Consider the following 23,830-nt stretch of genomic DNA (forward strand, 5'->3'; position numbering starts at 1 on the left):
AAGCAGACATTAAAGAAGTTTGGAATTTAACTGAAGACCAAAAATCAGCCATTGCTGCCTGCTTTCACAAGGGTCCCCTCCTCAGAGGAGGGGCAGCAAACTTCAGGGGTAGGAAATTCAACTTTGGGGGCAGATTTCAGGGAAGAAGGTTCAGTTTCCTCAAAGGTAACCCTAACTTTAGATTCAAGTCTCAGCCGCTTAGAAGAGGTAATAGGCGAGGTGGGTACGGGGGGGGGGGGGAGGTCACAAAATGGACAAGCTAATAGTTCAGGAGCCAGAGAAAAGAAAGACCCTAGAAATTGAGCCATGCTCCGCACCAGTTCAAAGAGAGATTTTTTCAGCACCAGTATTCTATGCACCAGTTGATAACGATGTTTACTCTGCACCAGTTAATAATGAGCTTTGCTCAGCACCAGTTAATGAGCTTTGCTCAGCACCAGTTAATGAGCTTTGCTCAGCACCAGTTAATAACGAGCTTTGCTCAGCACCAGTTAATAACGAGCTTTGCTCAGCACCAGTGGTTAATGAGCTTTGCTCAGCACCAGATAATAACGAGCTTTGCTCTGCACCAGACCATCATGACATTGGGCCAAATGCTATAAATCAAGATAGAAGTAAAGACCTTGCCTTTGGCTTCAAACCCAATGAATAACTCCTCCCAGAGCCCCCCAGAGAATAGGATAGGTAAGTCATTATTGATGAATATTGATAGTTGGAGAAAGCTTCCTAATGCCTCTTTTGCGTGTAAAATTATCAATGAAGGGGTGAGAATTCCATTTAATAATAAACTTAAAACCCAGAGGTCATTAAAAAGAACAGGTAAAGATAAATTTTATTCAATTAACAAGCGTAAAATATTGGAAAGTGAATGTGACAGACTGCTAAAACTAGGTGTCATAGAGCAGATCCCCAGAACTTCCTTTTACTACTCCAACCACATATTTTATAAATTCAAACCAGATGAAACAGTACGACTAATCTTTGACATGAAGGTGCTCAACACCATGATTAAAAAACCTCCTTTTACCATGCTCAAGGCCAATACTATATTTCCCTATCTACATCTAAACTCTTTGGCCTGCAAACTAGATTTCAAAGATGCTTATTGGCACATTCCATTACATGCAAGTAGCCAGAAATTTCTAACCTTCAAACTAGGTAAAAGGAAGTTCAAATGGACTGTGATACCCTTTGGACTAAAGACAGCACCTTATATTTTTTCAAAGATAATGTACACAGTAATCAAGTATATTAGAACTTCATATAACATCTTAATATTCAATTATCTTGATGACATTCTTATATTAGCAAAAGATTATGTAAAATGTAAAAATCACATTCAGCTAGTCATTAAGATCTTGTCAGACTTAGGATGGAATATCTCACTTAAAAAATCTACAATTGAACCGACTCAAAGAATTGAATTTTTAGGAGTGTATTACAATATGATTAAGAAAACTATGAATCCCAGTGGGAAAAACATGGAGAAGTGTGTCGAATTGGCCAAAGCTTTCTCCAACTCTGTTAAATCTGACCTGCATTCCTATCAAATGTTAATCGGAGCTTTAAATTTTAGTGCATCCTATACAAGCTTGGGAAGATTCCATCTTAAATATCTCCACAGATACCATAGTTATTTTAATTCAGGGTACAAAATCATTCCCCACACCTTCAAAAAATACCTAAAGCCATGGGAACAGAGACAAATGTACAGAGAGGTTAACATTCCAAAACCACAGATAGATGCAGAACTTTTCACTGACGCTTCCAACCAGGGTTGGGGAGGTGCATTAGTAATAGCGGGTAATATGCTCTCAATGAATGGAACTTGGACAAATGAAGAATCCTCCCTTCACATCAATGTAAGAGAGTTATTAGCTTGCTTCTATTCTTTGGAACACTTCATCACAAGGTTATACAACAAGGTAGTCTTAATACATGTTGATTCAAAGGTTACTAATTGTTGGCTAAGGAAACAGGGTAGTATCAGAAACAAGTTAGCTCATGAACTAGTCAGGAAAATACTTAGTACCATGAAGGATCACAACATACAGATAAATTCCAGATGGATCAGGGGAGTAAGTAACACCATCGCAGACTCACTTTCCAGGGACCTGGGTTCCATTCACACAGAAACTTCCCTCAGTGACAGTCTATTCTCCTTAATCTGCTCTGACTTCAATTTCACCCCGAAAATAGATCTGTTCTCAAATGGCTTCAATACTAAGTGCAAAAAGTTTTGTTCATCTCTTCCAAACCAAAAAGCCATCAGCAATAATGCACTTACGATTAGCTGGAAGGGATCAACACCTCTCTATGCCTTTCCACCAGGATTCTTACTACACAAAGTAGCTTTTAAAATCTATAAAGAATGCAATAATAATATGCTTTTCTGCACCATATCGCAGGGGACGGAACCATGGATTCCATTAGTGAAGTCAGTCGCGAAGCAGCACAAACGATATATTGTGAAGATCGAAGACTACCAGATAGTTCTCAAGGATTGTATCTCACCCTCAGCAAAGCTCCAATCAACTTTGATCGCCTTCAAAATTTAAAGGATCAGCTCCCTAACGCCTTTCCTCCTGAGGTTTGCTCCAAAATTGTTGTCAGCTTGAGGGACAGCTCCTTGCACAAGTATGAAAACCTATACAATATTTTTAAAAGTTTCATTCACAAGGAGTATGGAAGAGACAACAAATTCCCCCTGTTAGCAATTATTTTATTTTTCAATCACCTTATAGACAGGGGACTGTCTTACAACACCCTGAAGAGCTACAGAGCAGCTTTAGGTCCTATCTTGTCAGGTTATTTCCCAGGTTACTGTCTTGCAGAAGACAAATATGTCAAAGCAATGATATCGGGAGTTAATAGAAGGAAACCTAGTAATTCTCACCAGTTCCCTGGCTGGGATCTAGACAAAGTAATCTCGTTTCTCAACACCACGAGAGATAACTCTACCTTACTACTGACACAGAAAACCTTGTTCCTAGTAGCCTTAGCTTGCCCTTTAAGAGCAAATCAATTTAACAATCTCTGCATTTCCAGGAGCACCTTCACCCCAGAACACATTGTCTTATGGAACCACCCTTCCTTTATGGCCAAAAACCAAAAGAACAACTACACGCCAATAGAGATCAGCTTTAGGAAGCTTCCTAACAGACCAAAAATATGTCCAGTCAGACAATTGAACTTCTATTTGGAATACACAAACAAAGTCTGTATGGAAAGAAACATAGACAGGAAAGACCACATATGGCTAGATGAACACTTCAAGATAATGTCTCTACAAAAAATGAGACAACTTTTTAGGGAGTGCATTTTCAGAGCCGACCCAAATGCAACTAAACAGTCAACGAATTTCCACTCTATAAGGGGTCAAGCTTCATCAAGACTGCTATACAATGGAGTATCTATACAAGAAATCATGTCCAGAATGAATTGGCGAAGCGACTCTGTCTTCAGCTCTTACTATGCTCTCCTCGGCTTAAGGGAGCTTTCGATGCTGTGGTCGCTGGACTTCATCTTCAAGCCCCCTGAAGCATCTGCCTAGCTACCACTGGTGAGTCCGGAAGGTTGAGACCTTCCTCTCCAGAACTGTAAGTTTACTTGTGAACGAAGGTTCTGGAGTGGGAGGTGAGACCTTCCGGACTCAAAGTCTGGGTCACCCTCCAACCCTTCCCCCGTGAGCCGAGGAGACCATGTACTTAGGAGGGAATATTCTAACAACTTCATAATTCAACAGAGTAGGCTATATACAAGAACACACACATACAATCACTATTATTCCACAGAAAACAAACTAACTGGAATCTTTCAATATTCATATCAACCAAGAGAGCACAAGAAGATTGAATTTACTAGTAAGACCTTTATGTCCAACATTTGCACCTTCACAGTAATTCCTTCATAACTTGCACAACCAAGGTAAGCTCAACCACTTCTGTGTTATTTTTTGTTCTATTACAACTTCAAAAATGTGACTTCCATTGCCGAGTCAACCCGCTCGTCCCTGGTAACTTCGCCCAAGGGGCGTGGTTTAGGGCTCGCGCCGCCGCTTGGGGGGGTGTATAAGCTACCACTGGTGAGTCCGGAAGGTCTCACCTCCCACTCCAGAACCTTCGTTCACAAGTAAACTTACAGATGCCAGCTTCCTTATCAGATAGGCCAGGATAGCAAGGGTGGAGGTCTAGCCACGTTTAGGTCGAAGACCTTGTGGCAGCCCCACAAAGATTTTTTACGGCCCCCTTGGTGGTTTGCTGGGTCTCTTAAGAAATACAGGCAATGAGGCTGGATAATTTTGTAATCAGAGGTCATAATTAAGGTATGTTCTTCTCCTTTTTTCTTTCTCTCTTCTCCCTCAAGAGTTGGTTCAAGTCTGGTTTTGGTGTCTGAATCAGCAAGAAATTTTCTGCATGCTTTTTCCCTATCCGAACTATCAACAGTCGGAGCCAGACTTTGCTACTTCTGGCGAGCCTGGGAGAGGAGAGAAGCAGACCTTTGGTCCGTGCTTTTACTAAGGATGGATGCAAAATCTTTCCTAGTGAATCCTCCTTTGTTAGTTACTCCGATAAGATTTTTCTGCCTAACCAACTTTGCAACTTTAATGTCTCTCTTTTGGGAGAGGGAGTCTTTTGTCCGGTCCTGGACGTAAATGCTCTTTGCGCCTTCGTTCAGAAGTCGAAGTTCTCCATGGAGACATCAAAATCCTTGGAGAAAAGGGGAGCAGACCTTTGGTCAGTACTTCTTCTGAAGGAGGATTACTTTTTCCTTTTATAGGGAAACCTCCTTTAGTTTTTAGCTACAACGATTCTCTCTCCCAGTTCTAGAGAGGAGTCTAAGTAGCAGACTATGCAATCAAACTTTATCTGAGGTTTGTTTACAAGATAGAACGGGTGTAGAATGGGTCAGTTTCGGGCCGTGTGTTTTGGTCTCAGCTCTGCCCCTCTTATTTTCATGTAACTTTTGCTTAATGTGGCAGAATACTGCACTCTAGAGAAATCAGAGCGTCCCTGTATCTGGATTTTTAGATAACGTTGAGCCTATCAAATAATTAGGTCTTCCTGTCAACAAGAAGAGAGACTTCTGGCACCAGGACGCTCAGCACCACGTCTTTTAGAACGTTCAGCGTCTCGCTCTGTTAACCTCTCGGCTCCACATCTTACAGGACTTTTGGCTCCACGTCTTACAGGACTTTTGGCTCCACGTCTTACAGGACTATCGGCGACACGTCTTACAGGACGATCGGCGCCTCGTCTTTCAGGACGCTCGACATTGAAGTTCTAGCATGAGGCATGGCTTTGAACATGAGAATCTAGGACTTCGTGATGACACTAGTCGAATCGTGTGTTGAGATCTAGGACGCCTTCGTTATGATCTCTTGGATCTAGAAAGGAGGTTTGTTCTAGAGCAAGAAACTTTGGGGCAAACATGCTCAGCAGGAAGAGACTTGTTTTCCCCTCAGAATGGTCTCTCAACCTGCAAGTCTGTCAGTCTCTGGATGTTGTGGGGCAGGCCTGTAGCAGACCTTTGTTGCCTCCAACTGGAAGAAGAGGATCCCCTGCTGCTGCTCCCTAGTCCCGGACGAGGAAGCTGTAGCAGTGGACTCCTTCTTGATGGATTGGACGGGGGGTGGACATGTTTGCGTTGCCCCCTTTCGAGATCATCAATCTGGTCTTCAGGAAATTCGCTCTCCTCGATTCGGGGCGAATGATCCTAGCGGCTCCATTCTGGCCTGCTAGGGAATGGTTTTCGGAAGTGATGGGCATGTTGATGGACTTCCCAAGAAGACTTGGCAAGTCTAGATCTTCTCAAACAGCCCCACTTCGAGAGGTATCATCTAACCCCCTTGCTCTCAACTGACTTCCTTCAGACTGACTAGAAGCTTGTCAGATCTCGAGGCTTTTCGGCACAAGCGACGAAATCTCTCGCCAGAGCAAGGAGGATCTCTTCACAAAGAGTCTACCAATCTAGGTGGGAGACCTTTAGAGCTTGGTGCAGGCGGCACAAGTTTTCCTCATCCTCTACCTCTCTGAGCCAGATTGCAGACATCTTCTTGTACTTCAGACAGGATGCTAAGCTGGCTGTATCTACCATCAATGGATACAGCAGTATGCTCTCGGCCATCTTTAGGCATAGAGGCCTAGAGTTGTCCCAAAATTAAGATTTGCAGGACCTCATTGGGTCTTTTCAGACGACGTAATAGGTACTCTTAAACCTGGATGTGGTGTTTAAGTTTCTGTGCTCCAAGAAATTTGAACCTATCTCGCTAGCCTCTCTTCGAGTTGTAGCGAAGAAAACCCTCTTCCTTATGACTCTAGCGAATGCCAAAAGGTCAGCGAAGTCCAGGCGATTGGAAAGATGGTGAGCTTCAATTAGGATAGGGTAGTTTGTGCCTTAAGGTTCATCTTTCTCGTAGAGAGCGAGAACCCTTCGTAACCCTGTCCTACGACGTTTGATGTCATTAACCTCACGAACCTAGTGGGTCGAGAGAAGGAAAGACTCCTCTGCCCAGTTAGGTCCCTCAAAGTTTTTTTTGGCTCACACTATGAACGTGAGCTGTGCATCCAACTTGTTATGGTGTTCGGTGAAAGATCCGCCAAAAACCCGTCTAAGAATGCTTTGTCCTTTTTCCTGAGGGAGAAAATTAGGGAAGCCCACCTCTTTTGTGAGGAGGAACACTTCGCCCTGTTTAAATTACGGGCTCACGAAGTGAGAGCCATTGCTACCTCTCTGGCATATCAGGAATATATGTTAGTTAGGCTATTCATGGATGCAATTTTCTGGAGGAGTGACTCTGTCTTCGCTTCTCATTATCTTTGAGAGTAGTCTTTGGCAAGTAGTAGTCTTTGGCAAGTGCTGTATCTTGGACCCATACATAGCTGCGGTTTCTGTATTAGGCAAAGGAGTTATTAACTCCACTCAACCTTGGTTTATATGCATGTATGAGGGTTTGTGTTTTTATGCTAGTCTGAGGACTTCGTCTTGTGGTGCGGTTCCCTCAGTCTAGATAGTTTTTGTCTATGTTGCAGGGTTAGGTGGTTAGTTTTAGTAAGGTTGCAGTTTTTATTATATGGGGCGAAAGTAGTTTCTGAAGTCTAGTCAAGTTGTTGGTCTTATCCCTTTGACAGACTCGATTGAGTTTTTTTGCAGCTTTGCAGGCTTACTCCTGGATAAACACTCCTAAGGGAAAGCCACTCTCGAGGCTGTACCCTTGAAATCAGCTACCTTAGCAGGCAAGGAATCAAGGTGTTTTTATCTCCTACAACACTCTTGTTGTTTCCCCAACGATCTTCACTGTCTGTTTTCCCTCCTCCAAATGTGTGAATCAGCTATATATATATAACTGCCAGGTAAGTACTATTCATAAAAATGGAGTTTTTATGATAAAACAAAGTTTTATGAATACTTACCTGGCAGTTATATATATATTCGAAGGCCCACCCACCTCCCCTCAGGAGATAGGTCGGGCATAGATGAACTGAAGTCTTTGACACGGGAATGATTCCTTGGACCACCCTGTGACGGGTGTTACCACCTACCTCCCAACCACCACAAGGCGGTTGCCTCGTTTTGAAAAATTCTGCCGATTTAGAGATATCAGCTATATATATATAACTGCCAGGTAAGTATTCATAAAACTTTGTTTCATCATAAAAACTCCATTTTTTCGGAAAAATTTGGTTGCAGAGTAGATAATAAATACCTATGGTAAGGGGCTTATGTACTGTGTACATTATAGTTTTGAACATATATCATCTGAAAGAGTCCAGCACAGCAGATATTTTTTTAAAAAAGTGAGTTTATCCTCAAATTCTTTTTGGGGGATTTGTGGGATGGTCAGTCAAATTCTTTTTGGGGGATTTGTGGGATGGTCATAGATTTTGTCATTACTTTATCTCATTAGTTTTATTTTTTGTATAGTATCAGGTCATTCTAGGCATACAAACTATAATCAGTCTCTTTATTGATAATTTGAAATAGCATTAAATGAAATCTACCTTGGTGAAAATATTGTAATTGATTATGAATTTCTAAGTTTGAAACTTTACAGAGTTATAAACAAATCAGTTGAATATATTTGCTGCATAACTTGGATATTTTGCATATGGTACATTTTACTATTTCATGTTCGTCAATTGTTAGATAATGGTAATAGGGGATATTATAATCCTTTAATTGATATTAATGAATTAACTATTACCATATTGAGAAATCTTGTTTTCTTATATTCTAAATGGTACCCCCTTTTATTACTGGAAATGTTACTTTTGATTTCTAGACAATTATGTGTATAGCAATAGGTACCCTACTTTGCATTTGTTAAAAATTTTCCTCTAAGAACAGTATTTTTATCAAACTCGGATATCATATCTGTTTTTTTTTATGAAAAATCTAGATTATTTAAAACATGCAATAAAATATTTTTATAAAACTTAATCTATTTAACGCTTGTGTGCTTGTTTCTTTTGTTGTTAATGGAGTAGTAGCCAAAAGATAAAAGAAAATAATTCCTGTTATCTAATGTCATAAGTTTTTATTTGATATTTTGTTACATGGTTGAGTTTCACTAACAAATGTCTAATTTTTCCTAAATTGTAAGAGGTGTATTAATTCATTTTTTTTTTTTTTCAATATTAATCTTACCCGATAATCATGTAGCTGTCAACTCTGTTGCCCGACAGAAATCTACGGTCGGGATACGCCAGCGATCGCTATTCAGGTGGGGGTGTACACAACAGCGCCATCTGTGGTCAGGTACTCTAGTACTTCTTGTCAACACCACCTCAATTTTTCCTCTGTCGTGCCTCCGGCTAGACCTACATGGATACGCTGTTGATTCTGGAGTTTTTGCTCACGATTTGGTGATGTATTTGCTCTAGAGTTTAGCTTTCGCTATTCAGGAAGTTTTATCATTAGCTTAGCTAGCTTTTGGAATTAATTTGATTAATTATGGTGACGAAGAGAGTATGAACTCTCTTTCACTTTTAAATGGCCGACCCTTCCCTTAGACGGAAGTGTTGGTGTCTAAGAGAGTATAGACTCTCTTAATTTTGCTTAACAAAAGTTATAGATTTATTTTATATCTCTCCGCCTTTTATAGGCCTCTTCGATTAACTTCCTTTTATTATAAACTTATTAAAATTAATTTTTATATTTGTTTATATTCGACCTTTCCTAATAGTAGGCGGTCTTTTCTTGGTACCGAAGTTAATTAACATTGAGCCCGTCATTTCGGTTTTACCTGTTAACATATTATGCTATTTTAATGTTTTTGAAAGAATTTCTTTGATAGTCTCGTACTGTTTTCAAAGTTGAACTAACGTTTTGTTTTGTCTCTGCAGTTGTTGACGTTCAGAACGTTCAACTTGCGCTCTATCGTTACGATAGAGAGAGAATTTTCACGGTGTCACGTTGCAGTAAGAGTAAACCGTTTCTAGCGTTTTGTTCATTCTTTCTTAGCTTAATGGTTTTAATTCTAATAAAGGAACTTTTTATTTGGGAAATCTTTCAGTTTTTTTCCTTTAACAATAATATGTTTTAACGATATATATGATTGGGCTCTTCTCTCAGGTTCTAAGTCAAGAGAGAGAGAGAGAGAGAGATAGAGACGGAGGGAGAGAGAGGAGGATAAACGTTTCGTTCAAGCGAGTAACGTTGTTATCGTTTTTGCTCTTCTCCCTAGTCTCTTTAGGGGAAGAAGGTAAACGTTTCTAGAGTTTTATTCTTGTTCTCAAGCTTTATGCGGTGAGAGATTTTAAACGTAGTTTATTTGATCTAGTGTTTAGTCTCTTTCCAGCCACTGAATTATTTATCTTTCATTAGATTTTTCTGTTACATTGTAATTCTGTTTTCGCAATTACTAACTTTTAAGGAAGAATAGAATTGCGTGTTTCAGGTACAAACCACTTAAAGTTTCGAGTTCAGTGAAATAAGTGCAAACAGAAAATCAAAAGTGATAAGTGATAAGCGCAAAGTGTTTCAGTGTTGCGTTCGAGGGTTCGTCTGTTCGTGCCAGTTGTTCGCCTAGTCTGGGACCTCTTACAAGCTCCCAAGCCCAGGGGAGAAGTAATGTCGAAGGACTTATGGGTTCAGCAGGCCTTGATCGACGAACAGACGTTTTCCCTCCGTGGTTTCGGGTGTATCTACACACGTTGCCGACGTGATCACCCCACCCACACAAAGACGAGAGAGCCCTTTTATTCCTCGTCTGCGGAAGAGGTTTCTCGCAGAAACCATGGACCAAATCTTGCAGCTTTTAAGTGCAAGTCGGTCCCTTCCGCACAAGTCCAACTCCGAGGTGTAGCCATTAGCACTGGGTCAGTTCGGACTTGCTGCAGTACGACAACTGCACACCTCCCAGAGAGGCAAGGTGGTATCGCAACAGGCAGTAGCTCCGTCTGTTGCCGCACCAGCTGTTTTAGACCCTCAGTCTCAACGGACAGTAGCTCCGTTTGTTGTTGTCTTTCTTAAACTCTAGTGGTCTATGCTGCAGACAATGCAGTCTCAGCTTGCGGTGTTGATGCAGGAGTTTCAGGCAGAGAAGGTTAATACACCTCCTCCTGCGAACGCTCCTCCTCCTCTGCTCCTCTGCGCAGTACAATCTGCCAGACGTATGAGGTTGAGGTTCCTCAAGCTACCTCCATGCGTGAGCTGCCGCGTTGGGAGTTGCCAGATACCAGCGCTGTGCAGCAACCTCCACTTTCCTTGAGGCAGGAGCCTCTTACCACGCAGCAACCTCCTCAACAATGGGGGCAGGAGCCTTATGCCTTACAACCTCCTCTACCCTTGAGGCAGGAGTATCTTGCATTACAACCACCCTCGAGGCAGCAACCTCTTGAGGTACGACAACCTCTACCATCCTTGAGGCAGCCACCTCAACTCTCGCAGCAACCACCTCCACTTTCCTCGAGGCGAGAACCTCAACTCTCGAGGCAAGCACCTCAAGAACTTCAACTCGTGAGTCAAGAGCCTCTCTCTGCGCAGCCACCTCAACCCTTGAGGCAAGCGCAACTCTTGAGGCAGGAACCTCATGCTATGAGTCAGCCACCTCAACGCATGCATCTGCCACTTTCTCCTCAGCTTGAGCCTCTTCCCATTCAACTTGAACCGCAGTCTATGCAGCATGAGCCTCTCTCTGCGCAGCTACCCCCTCAACCCTTGAGGCAGACGCAACTCTTGAGGCAGGAACCTCACAGGAGCCTCATGCTATGCGGCATCCTCCTCAAACCATGAGGCAGGAGCCTCATGCTATGCGGCATCCTCCTCAACCCATGAGGCAGGAGCCTCATGCTATGCGACATCCTATGGGCTCTCGTGGCATGGTTGGTTTCGACCTGGCCTTTCATTAGAAGGGGCTAGTGTTCGATCCCAAGTATGAGGTAGAAATTTATTTCTATTTGAACACGATGTTGTGTTGATATTTATCCATATTGACTCATTAGAGGTAATTTGAATGAATTACTACCAATTGTGTCACGTGGTGGCCCGGGGAAATCTGGTAAAACTCTCTGGTAAAGAGACTGATGTCTCACCAGGTAAATCCTCGGACAGCTAGATTAGTGTCAGGTTCAGATTTCTTTTAAGCAGCATGAGCCTCATCCCATGCAGCATGAGCCTCATCCCATGCAGCATAAGCCACACGCCATGCAACATGCTCTGCTTACCTTACAGCATGCTCTACATACAGCATGCTCTGCATACAGCATGCTCTGCATACCTTACCGCATGCTTCTCAGTCACACATCTTTGGTTGTTGCCAACTCACTAGACTGTCAAGCAGTTTCATAACGTTGCCTTCTAGTCTGCTGCTTTTGCACCAGTGAAACCCTCACTGAGAGAACTTAGCTTTTCTTGGATATGGTTCCTGTAGATGAGAAAGTGCTATTCTCCCTCCTTCTGATATTCCCTTGAGGACTCTGTCATTTGGAGAGGAGCCTTTAGCTGCGTAGCCTCCTATGGACTTTTATTTAAGCATAACATGCTTCCAGGGAAGGTAATGGTTCCACTTCAATCGCTAACCCCGTCTGTTACCACACCTGCTCCCATAGACCTTGAGCGGTGTTGCAAGACATGCAGTCCAAGCTTAGTCCTTGTTAGAGGATTTTTTGTTTACGGAGTCAGTGTGTCACTGGGAAGACGTTCAACAACCAGCAGAAGTGACTTGTTGTGATGCAGTGCGGCAACCTCAGCAACCCGATAAGGAGTTGTCTGTACGACCCAGACAGTCTAGACAGCTTCGGGTTGTCACTGTACTTCCTCGCTTCCCCATGGTTGACAGTTCACAGACTGTGCAGCAGTACCATGATCTTGTGTCCGGCTCCGTCAGACGACTGGCTTTTAAGAGCTCCCACAAGTCGTCGCTGTCTGGAGATTCTCAGATGGACTATGGATCTGACCAAGGAACTGGGCCTCCTGGTCAATTTTGAGGAGTCCCAGCTCGTCCCATCCCAGACCATTGTCTACCTGGGTATGGATCTTCAGAGTCGAGCTTTTCGGGCTTTTCCGTCGGCCCCAAGGATCTTCCAAGCCCTAGAATGCATCCAGAGCATGCTGAGAAGGAACCGATGCTCAGTCAGGTAGTGGATGAGTCTAACAGGGACACTTTCATCGCTGGCCCTGTTCATCGTGTTAGGGAGACTCCACCTCCGCCCCCTTCAGTATCATCTAGCTGCTCACTGGATAAAGGACATGACGCTAGAGACGGTCTCAGTTCCTGTTTCCGAAGAGAGGAGGTCTACTCTCGCGTGGTGTAAGAACAGCTTTCTTCTCAAGGAAGTCTACCCTTGGCTGTTCAGAAACCCGACCGCCGTCTCCTCTTGGACGCATCAGACACGGGCTGGGGTGCGACTTTGGACGGACAGGAATGCTCGGGAACATGGAATCAGGAGCAAAGGACACTTCACATCAATTGCAAGGAGTTGTTGGCGGTTCATCTGGCCTTGATAAACTTCAAGTCCCTCCAGCTTAACAAGGTGGTGGAGGTGGACTCTGACAACACCACAGCCTTGGCTTACATCTCCAAGCAGGGAGGGACTCATTCGTGGAAGTTGTTCTAGATCGCAAGGGACCTCCTCATCTGGTCAAAAGATCGAAAGCTCACGCTGGTAACGAGGTTCATTCAGGGCGATATGAATGTCATGGCAGATCGCCTCAGCCGGAAGGGTCAGGTCATCCCCACAGAGTGGACCCTTCACAAGAATGTTTGCAGCAGACTTTGGGCCCTGTGGGGTCAGCCAACCATAGATCTGTTCGCTACCTCGATAACCTAGAGACTCCCGTTGTATTGTTCTCCGATTCCAGACCCAGCAGCAGTTCACGTGGATGCTTTTCTGCTGGATTGGTCCCATCTCGACCTGTATGCATTCCCGCCGTTCAAGATTGTCAACAGGGTACTTCAGAAGTTCTCCTCTCGCAAAGGGACACGGCTGACGTTGGTTGGCTCCGCTCTGGCCCGCGAGAGAGTGGTTCATAGAGGTACTGCAATGGCTGGTCGACATTCCCAGGACTCTTCCTCTAGGAGTGGACCTTCTACGTCAACCTCACGTAAAGAAGGTACACCCAAACCTCCACGCTCTTCGTCTGACTGCCTTCAGACTTTCGAAAGACTCTCAAGAGCTAGGGGCTTTTCGAAGGAGGCAGCCAGAGCGATTGCCAGAGCAAGGAGAACATCCACTCTCAGAGTCTTATCAGTCTCAAGGGGAAGTCTTCCGAAGCTGGTACAAGGCCAATGCAGTTTCCTCAACCAGTACCACTGTAACCCAGATTGCTGACTTCCTGTTACATCTAAGGAACGTAAGATCCCTTTCAGCTCCTACGATCAAGGGTTACAGAAGTATGTTGGCAGCGGTTTTCCGCCACAGAGGCTTGGATCTTTCCACCAACAAAGATCTACAGGACCTCCCTAGGTCTTTTGAGACCTCAAAGGAACGTCGGTTGTCCACTCCAGGCTGGAATCTAGACGTGGTCCTAAGGTTCCTTATGTCATCAAGATTTGAACCTCTCCAATCAGCCTCTTTTTAGGACCTCACATTAAAAACTCTTTTCCTCGTGTGCTTGACAACAGCTAAAAGAGTAAGTGAGATCCACGCCTTCAGCAGGAACATAGTTTTCACATCTGAAACGGCTACATGTTCCTTGCAGCTCGGTTTTTGCTAAAACGAGCTTCCTTCACGTCCTTGGCCTAAGTCGTTCGAGATCCCAAGCCTGTCCAACTTGGTGGGGAACGAACTGGAGAGAGTACTTTGCCCAGTTAGAGCTCTTAGGTACTATCTAAAAAGGTCTTAACCTTTACGAGGACAATCAGAAGCCTTATGGTGTGCTATCAAGAAGCCTTCTTTTCCAAAGTCTAAGAACTCAGTTTCTTACTATTCAGGCTTCTGATTAGGGAAGCACATTCTCATCTGAAGGAAGAAGACCTTGCTTTGCTGAAGGTAAGGACACATGAAGTGAGAGCTGTGGCTACTTCAGTGGCCTTCAAACAGAACCGTTCTCTGCAGAGTGTTATGGATGCAACCTATTGGAGAAGCAAGTCAGTGTTCGCATCATTCTATCTCAAAGATGTCCAGTCTCTTTACGAGGACTGCTACACCCTGGGACCATTCGTAGCAACGAATGCAGTAGTAGGCGGGGGCTCAGCCACTACATTCCCATAATCCCATAACCTTTTAACCTTTCTCTTGAATACTTTTTATGGGTTGTACGGTCGGCTAAGAAGCCTTCCACATCCTTGTTGATTTGGCGGGTGGTCAATTCTTTCTTGAGAAGCGCCGAGGTTAAAGGTTGTGATGAGGTCCTTTAATATGGGTTGCAACCCTTTATACTTCAGCACCTAAGAGTCGTTCAGCATCCTAAGAGGACCGCTACGCCCAGTAAGGAAGACGTACTTAATAAAGGCAGAGTAATGGTTCAAGTCGTCTTCCTTACCAGGTACTTATTTATTTTATGTTATTTTTGAATAACTAATAAAATAAAATACGGGATACTTAGCTTCTTGATTAACATGTACACTGGTTTTCACCCACCACCCTGGGTGTGAATCAGCTACATGATTATCGGGTAAGATTAATATTGAAAAATGTTATTTTCATTAGTAAAATAAATTTTTGAATATACTTACCCGATAATCATGATTTAATTGACCCACCCTTCCTCCCCATAGAGAACCAGTGGACCGAGGAAAAAATTGAGGTGGTGTTGACAAGAAGTACTAGAGTACCTGACCACAGATGGCGCTGTTGTGTACACCCCCACCTGAATAGCGATCGCTGGCGTATCCCGACCGTAGATTTCTGTCGGGCAACAGAGTTGACAGCTACATGATTATCGGGTAAGTATATTCAAAAATTTATTTTACTAATGAAAATAACATATTTCAGGATAAAGTTGAAATTACCAAATGACTGACTGCAGATATAATGGGGATTTCCTTTTATCACAAGAAAGCTTTATTTCTACTGTATAAATGGAATTTATGATCTGTGATGGTTTTAGGTGTGCGGAGAATTAATGAGTTTCAATATTCTTGTGTAGATTTGTTTACAGTGAGGCACCAAGTACCTTGATATTTTTTTATTAGTATGTTAAAGTTGGATTTTTAAGTTCCACTCCCATATAGTTTTCTTTTTACATAATACTGAATATTATCAATTAACTATCGTAAATGTTACCGTCCGTTTTTGTTTAGAAGTTTCAACAAAGAACAAAGCGTAAATTCAGTTATACTTCATTCAAAACTTGAAATATTACCGGATCCCTAGTTAAACAACTTTGGTCACCATCTCAGTCTTATGCTTTCAGTAGATGCTTCATTTATTATATATCACTCTCGCTGATGTATTATCATGAATTTCAGATTTATTTGCAATATTTTTTTCATAACTATTCTAGGTACTGTATAGGAATATTATTATTGCCTTATATAATTCTCAGTTGTATGCCTTTTAATTCTAATTGGATTTTATTACATTGCTTGTATGTTTGTCATTTAGTGTAGCATTTTTGGAAACAAGCCCCAAAATTGGCAAACACTCCTTTGGGATTTACTTTTTTGATAAAAACCCATTAGCCACCTAAAAGAGTAAAGATGATAATCATTTTTCAAGATGACCTTATTGAGTATAAAGAAATAATTGCAGAGACTTTTCCTATTTCAATGATCTTGGTGTCAAATTATATATTTTTTGCTGTAGAATTGAAATTTAGAACTACAGTAGGTACCTACTCGGGAGCTTCCTTGTACCATAATATCAGTCCCAGAATCATTAATAGGGTAAAAAGTCGCCATATCATAGGAAACGCTAGTTCGATATATTATAGATGTACATGTAGGCAACATGTCTATACTTATATGCCACATATTGTCTTGCACTAATGTATCTTCACATCTGCAGCTGCACTGTGCTGTGCAGGTCAGACCAAAGCACTAGTATTTTCATCAACCTCAGCATTTCGATTTACATCCACACTTGGTCAGCTGCTGTCAACTCTGTAATGGGTGGGAGCTCTGTCCAAACGATCTACTTCAGATCTCCTTTCCTGGTCTAGTCCCACTTGACAGAAGTCTGCATTTCCAGTTGATGTACTATTGACTGACTGCAGAGGCAGCATGCCTGGTAGGCAGCATGCTTCGTAGGCCCCTTCAGCACTGCTTAGGCTGGAGAAATGGTTTCACATAGCTGCTACTTCCTAGTAAACTTTTCAAACCTCACATCATCAATACCTTCAGCTGTGTTGGATCTGCCTATATCATGACCTTGAACATCTCCAAGGTCTCTAGGTCTTCATCATCCCCTACCTGTTTATAGCAGACTTCTTTTTACCACAAAATGCTGAAACATCATAGCAAGTGAAGGTGTGAAAGAAGAGGATTCTTTTGGTCTTTTCTACAAGAATGCAACACAAGTCACATACAGGAACCCACCTCAGGTTCTGTCCTTGACCAAAGGCAGCATGCAACTGCAGACCTAGCTCCTGAAGGGTATGCAGAACACTGTAATTACATCATCTGAACAATGGCTTTGACCATAATGACTGTGCTGCCTTCTTTCATTTGATGTATAATAGGTTGGCCAAGGCACCAGCCACTCATTGAGATACTACTGCTAAAGTGTTATTGGATTCTTTGACTGGCTTTAAAGCACTGTATTAGATTCCTCTACAACTTATTTTTCCTTTGCTTACACATACACCAAATAGTGTGGCATATTTTCCTCTCTCCTCATATACCTGACAACACTAAGCTAACCAAACAATTCTTTACTCAGTGGGTTAAATATTGCACTATAATTTTTCAGTAGCTACTTTCCTCTTGGTAAGGATAGAAGAGACTGTTTAGCTATGGTAAACTTCTCTTTTGGCAGGAAACTCCAAAATCAACCGCTCTTCTCTAGTCTTGGGTAGTGCCATAGCCTCTGTACCATGGTCTTCCACTGTCTTGGGTTAGAGTGCTCTTGCTTGAGGGCACTCTTGGGTATGCTGTTCTATTCTATTTCTCTTCCTCCTGTTTTTTTTAAGTTTTAATAGTTTATATATGAAAGATCTAATTTAATGTTGTTACTGTTCTTAGTAAATTTTTTTATTCTTTTGTTTCCTTACCTCACTGGGCTATTTTTTCCTGTTGGAGCCCTCAGGCTTATAGCATCTTACTTTTCCAACTAGGGTTATAGCTGAGCTTGTAATGGTAATAATAATAATATTGTTGGATTGACAGCAGAAGCAGCAACACCCAGCTGTTCCAGGCACAGGTCATATAGGTGAACTATGTCAGTCGGTCGGTTCAGATTGCCCGGAACTTGTCTCTGTGTAAAGACTTTTTAAACTAAAAGTCATAGCCCTTACGAAGAACTGTCTGCATATTGGAAGACTTCAAGACCTTCACCAGATCTGGTGGTCTCCCCAAGACATGTGACTAGCTCTAAGAGTGCTAGCATGTGGGCATCTTCCACGGACACACACAACTGTTCCAGTCTCTTAGTGCCTCTGAGGTACATCCTTTCCTTGCTGTACAGTTCTATCAAGGATGGAAAATAGTATTTGAGTGCTTCTCCACCACTGACTCTTTTCAAGAATTTTCCATCATTTAAAGTTTGGGCACATTCATGAAGTCTGTTATTGAAGTTCATCCTCGTGATGTGTGTGAGTTCAGAGGATGCGGCCTCTTTGTCACACATGAAAGACATTTTGCCTCTACGCAGTTTTATTTGGTAGTCTACTGGCTGAGCGCACACTACCTTTCTTGGTGTCTCCAGTTTTGTGTCATTGAACATAAGGTAACAAATTTGATGATATTGCATCTTATTTCTCAGGGTTTCTTCAGTGCCAGCACCATCATCAAGTGTGGCTGGATCCAAAATAATAAACATCTCATTAATTTTGTGAAAGAGGGGATTATTATTCACAATCATAGGGTAGTCATCTTGTTCTTGTAGTTGTGCATGAGGTGACTGGAGCTCTTTGCTCTTCTGACTAAGGCAAAACATGCTCTAGTCAGTCTGGAATTTAGGTGGTCTAGTACCAGGAAGGTCCTGTGTGGTCTGTAGATCCACCAGGTAACTAAATGCAAAGCAGTGTAAACCCCCTTTACCGCTGGCTCAACTCTCATACGCTGGCACTCCCTGTCCATTCAGGCGGGGCTGTCTAACTAAACATCTATGTTAAACTACTTGCAGTCCATACTAGCTAATTAATGTGGTGTTTATTGGACAGCATTTGGGACACTAGATAGTTATTCAGCTGATTCTGAACCCAAGCTGAGCTTCACATCACAATGCTTTCCAGTGTGTCATGGTTGTGAGTGGAAAGTTTCTCTGTGGGTAAAAGGAATCCAGTAAGTCCATGGTTTTCCATATTTGGATTCTACATAGTGGAAAATTTATGATTTGACACAAAGATTCTTCAAATGATACAAATCTGCAATTTTATGACAAAATTCTATGTATCTTTGTATTCAATGGGATCCATCTTAAAAACTGGCCGCCATCTCGATTTTTAGGTGGCTAACAGTTTTTATCAAAAAGACAAACTCTAGTTTGAGAGTTGCTTTTGGTAAAGAAAGATTATCTGAAAATTTTCCGGTATCTACTCCACTAATTCTTCGAAGCTAATGCTATCTGAATTTGTACTTCCGGTTAATTGATATCTATAATTTCTATACAACATTAAAAGGCGAAAAATTTATCATACTACAAATAATATCTGAAAAGAAACTAGCTAAAACTTTCGGTGCTAATATTAGGCTATCTTTTTTGCAAACAAACATTGCGTTATCTTTAGATCAATTATTTTTTTTTTAAAGAAAATAGACTATGTACATAGAAAATATTAATCTGATTATATGATATAATGCATCCTTTGAAAGTGTTATAACTAAGTAAAAATATTTCATTGTAATTTTGCTTGAAATTTTCTAGTGACATAGATTTACTGATCGCCAGTATCTTGGTCAGGTGAGGATCTTTGTTATACAGTGATTTCTATTCTTCATTGTATATCATACAGTGGTCTTGGTGAGAGCTGTACGTATTGGACTAAGGCTGATAGCTTGGGAATCTACTTAACAATTCAGGGTTTTTTACCTTGTGTTTTAGTTTATTATATAAGGTTTTGTTTCTATCCATACTTTCCATTAGGCCTTTCTATTCTGTGAATATTTTTTGGTCATTAAGATAGTATACTTTAATGACATAAAATCCATGATGATTGCTATGCTTAGATGCTGCTTTTTTGGGAACAACTAAGTTTTGGCAGCAGTAATTTAGTTTCAGGTTTTTTGCTCTGTTTAATGTGAAGACAGCCTATGATATCCATATTTATATTATCGAAGAATCTACAGTTGGATACATTAACAAGTCATCTGTTGTCTCCTTTTTGTTGATCTTGTTGAGGGATAATTGAGAAATTGTTGATGGTTTGAGTTTGAAATGTTAGAATTTTTAAGAAGTTAGGCTTTCTACAAAATTCAAAGGATATCTACCTTGAAAATTTATTCCAAATCAAGTCCTGAAATATGATAATTTGAACTAGAATTTATTTCTCCTTTCAAGATAAGTTTATTGTGTTTTACATGGAAATTATAGGTCTCATTCGGGGATGTAATTGGGATTTGACAGTTTAGTTTCCTTTAGATCTTAGTTTTTCTCAAGGCCTTCTTTTTAGTCTCATCTTTAAGGAATAATTGAAATAATTTTCTTCCAATGCTTACAGAGTTGAAATTGAATCTGAATTCGAATATTTCTGGATATCTGGGAAATTAAATGGTTGGGTAAAATGAATAGCAGGCAATAACAAGTTCTTAGTACTGTGTAATGATATTTTCTCATATTGGTTCCCAGAGATATTCACCCTAAGGACACCAGTATATCTATGCTTTTCCTCCTTTTTGCCAACAGTTATGAAATTCCCCTACAAACTTTGGTTTGTAAAGTTTTACAGAGATATTCTAAGTCTCAGGACTATGCCTGACTTAAGGAAATTCTGAGGCCACTAGCTGACATTTTTTAAAGTGCCAGTGTAATTTTAAGAGATTTATAATTTTCCATTGATAGGGCCTGGTTTAAATTACCTCCTAGAGTAAATTCTGATATCATGTGTGTTTGTTCTTGGGTTTGTTGAGTGAGTTTGGTCATTCTTTGATCCATAGAGATGTTTGTGAGCGTTACTTGTTTACAGATTTTCAGATATTTCTGTTTTAAAGATATATTTTTTGGGAACTTTCAGGCTATCTTTGGTATTCAGTCTTTTGTTTGGCACTTTTGTTTATAAAAAGTCTTGCAGATTACCTTTTGGTTTATGTATTATCTCTGGGCAAAGATTAGTTATTGGGTAATGCCTTGAGTTACTGAGATTTCGTGATTGTGTTCCTTAGTTCCAATTTTCTTGAACCTTCATCCGTAACACCCTTTGATCTGTTTATATAACTATTTGAGGAACTCCTTATCCTTTGAAAATGGAGAAATTCTGTCTCTACAAGGTTATTTTTTCATTTTTTTTCGTTATTTCCGATACTTGGTCTATACAGTAATCTGGGATTCCTTTGAGAATTTTTTAAGGTTTTTCTTGATTCAGTAAGATATTTGGAGCACTTAGTTGATTTACCAGTTGTCAGTATTCCCTCATTTGTAAATTTATTTTTCTGAAATGCGCACAGGGTTATTCAGAACACAAATTTGCCTGTGGAGTAATGGGGGGCTTATTCCTTGATCCATTCAACTACTGCTGACCCTTCTTGGTTTTGAAGTTATTCTGGACATTTTTGTGCTTAGTTTATTTTGAACTCTTCTATAGGTTGTCTTGGGCACTCAGTGGATAATGAAGCTATCTCTGACACTCCTTGGTCAATAAGTTATTTGGAACACTACATTGCTTATGGAATTATTTAGAGCAATTCTTTGTGTATGAGCCTCCCACTACATTCCTTGGTTGAAGGAGCTATTTTATGCACTTATAGGATTTATTTCATGTCTCATTTCGTACTTGTTTCGATTCAGGTAATTCCTTGTTTCATTTTTACAATTACTCCTTGTTTTCAAGAGATTTTTATTGCTCATTTCATCTACAACTTCCTTATCAATCTTTAGGATCCAATTTTCTTGTAAATCTTCAGGCTCCTGAGTTTTCTGGCATTGTTCTGTGAATTAAGAGGTAATTGCAAAAATCTATGTAAGTGATGGATTTAAAATTTACAGTATACATATTTCTAATAATTTTACTTTTGATTATTTGGGATATTAGAAGAGAACTTCTGTATCAATGGAATTCAAGGTATGATGCTCACTTGTAGCGCCTTAAGTTTTTCTTCCTATACTAACTATTAAACAATTATAAAACTCACAAGAGAATTGCTTTATACCCCAGTTTCTATATACGAAAATAGTAAAAGCATAATATTTTGTAAATTTCTTGTATATTGCTAAGGGATGACTGTATGCAATTATTAACTTCTACTCTACTTTTATTGAAAATAATGTTTTCCCTTTTACAATTTGTTTTCTAATGTTGTAAACAAACTAGAATCAATCCTTTTTATTTATATATTAAGGATAAAGAATAGTATGGTATGGTATTCAGTATTGCATAGTCTTTAATTTTTTAATAATTCTTATATATCAGTCAAATCTTGTCCCAAAACCCATCCTCCTTTTAGCATTTAGTATTACTTTGCAACGTTCTCTCTCTCTCTCTCTCTCTCTCTCTCTCTCTCTCTCTCTCTCTCTCTCTCTCTCTCTCTCTCTCTCTCTCTCTCTCTCTCTCTCTCTCATGAAATTTGATAGATTACAGGTTAAAGTAATGAAATATAGGTCAATGAACATTCATTGAACAAGTAGATTATGAAACATAGGTTTCAGGAACTAAAAGTCATAGGATTCAAGTAATAAATGGTGTGACTGTTGAATGATGTTAGTCTTTTGTTTTTCATAGGTTATAGAAGGTGTCCTTAGTAAGCAGCTGATCACAACAAAAATGTGTAGTGAATTGCATGGTCAGATTAAAGAAATAATTTATTAAGTCAATAAGTTTTTGGGGTAAAGGAGGGAGGAGAGTGGATTTTTTTTCTATATGAGAAAAATGTTTTTTTTTTTAGGTATAAAACAATTGGATATAAACTAGATGCCTCTTAATTGCTACTCTATTTTAGGGAAGCCCTTTTGGTTTAGGTACTTTCAGTTATATAGTAAACACTCTCTCTCTCTCTGTCTGTCTCTCTCTCTCTCTCTCTCTCTCTCTCTCTCTCTCTCTCTCTCTCTCTCTCTCTCTCTCTCTCTCTCTCTCTCTCTCTCTCTCTCTCTCTCTCTCATCATACCTTGAAGGATATGTTAATAAGAGTAATTGGAGACTTGATATACATTTTCCAATAAGGTTAGATTCTACAGATGTTCTCTAATAATTCATCCTGATTTTCACCTCCAATTTCAGTTCCTCCCACTCCCATCCTTGATCCCTTCCTTATCCCAAATTGGAAATGTTTTTAAAAAAAAACTCGAGCCTCATATGGCTGATGAGTCTCCCTCTGCCCCCCTCCTCTTTAAGCATCAGCTTTTGCCATTTTATTCTTTGCCATAAGATGGGCTAAAGGGTCCATGAGGTAGATCCTGGTCTTAACTAGAGTAACCACTTGTTCATTTAAACTGCTATTTTATTCCCCATGTACAGAACTGTTTCATTCTTTTACTGGTGTCATGAGAGCTGTAGCTCGATGTGTTTACATGAATATATTGCGCTTGTCAAAGGCCGACAGCCTATCTTGGTATACATTTTTAAATTTAGTCTGCTTATTTATCCAGCTGTCTTGTGAGAGCAGGTTTCATCCTGACAGCTAAAGTCATGAAAATTAATTGCTTTTATGTCATTAATTTACTCAAAAGCCTCAAATTCTTTAGTTTTGAAATGATTTAACAGTATTTCAGAATGTTTAAGAAGTTTCCATTGTAGGAGGTATAATGTCAAATGTACAGGTGTTGGTATATTATTTTGATTTTTAGCAGAGATGTACGCACTTGTATCAATGGCAAAAGATCAAATTTATTTGTGATTTGTGTAATGTAAGTAGTGGAAAATCTATTTAATGTAAAAGGATTGTGATTTAATGTGCTCCAGACATTTTTATGATCTTTTTGAAGTTAATTGTGTAATCGATGGTTCAAGTATAATTAAAATGTTAAATATAATGATAAGTGTACCTAACGTGAGTGTTTCAAGGAAGTTGGTAAGAGGGCCGTTCACAAGTCTTGCTTTTCAAGAACTTTCTATTGTGGCGAGATACCTGGGCTTTCTGAAAAGGTGTACAGCTGGCTCATAAATTCCATTTTGTTTCTTGTCTCCTGTCATTTGTGCC

General features: G+C 40.5%; 1 long non-coding RNA gene across 1 annotated transcript in view; it reads left to right on the forward strand.

Moving 5' to 3' along the window:
* The window catches only part of LOC137645045 (uncharacterized), a 109,252-nt gene extending 92,049 nt beyond the window's left edge, over positions 1 to 17,203 (forward strand). The window contains exon 4 of the long non-coding RNA XR_011045266.1: positions 15,378 to 17,203. This is a non-coding gene — a long non-coding RNA (uncharacterized lncRNA). The remainder of the gene's footprint in view (positions 1 to 15,377) is intronic.
* Positions 17,204 to 23,830: the final 6,627 nt, after the last annotated feature.

This window comes from Palaemon carinicauda, chromosome 8 (assembly GCF_036898095.1).
Source record: "Palaemon carinicauda isolate YSFRI2023 chromosome 8, ASM3689809v2, whole genome shotgun sequence".
NCBI lineage: Eukaryota > Metazoa > Arthropoda > Malacostraca > Decapoda > Palaemonidae > Palaemon > Palaemon carinicauda.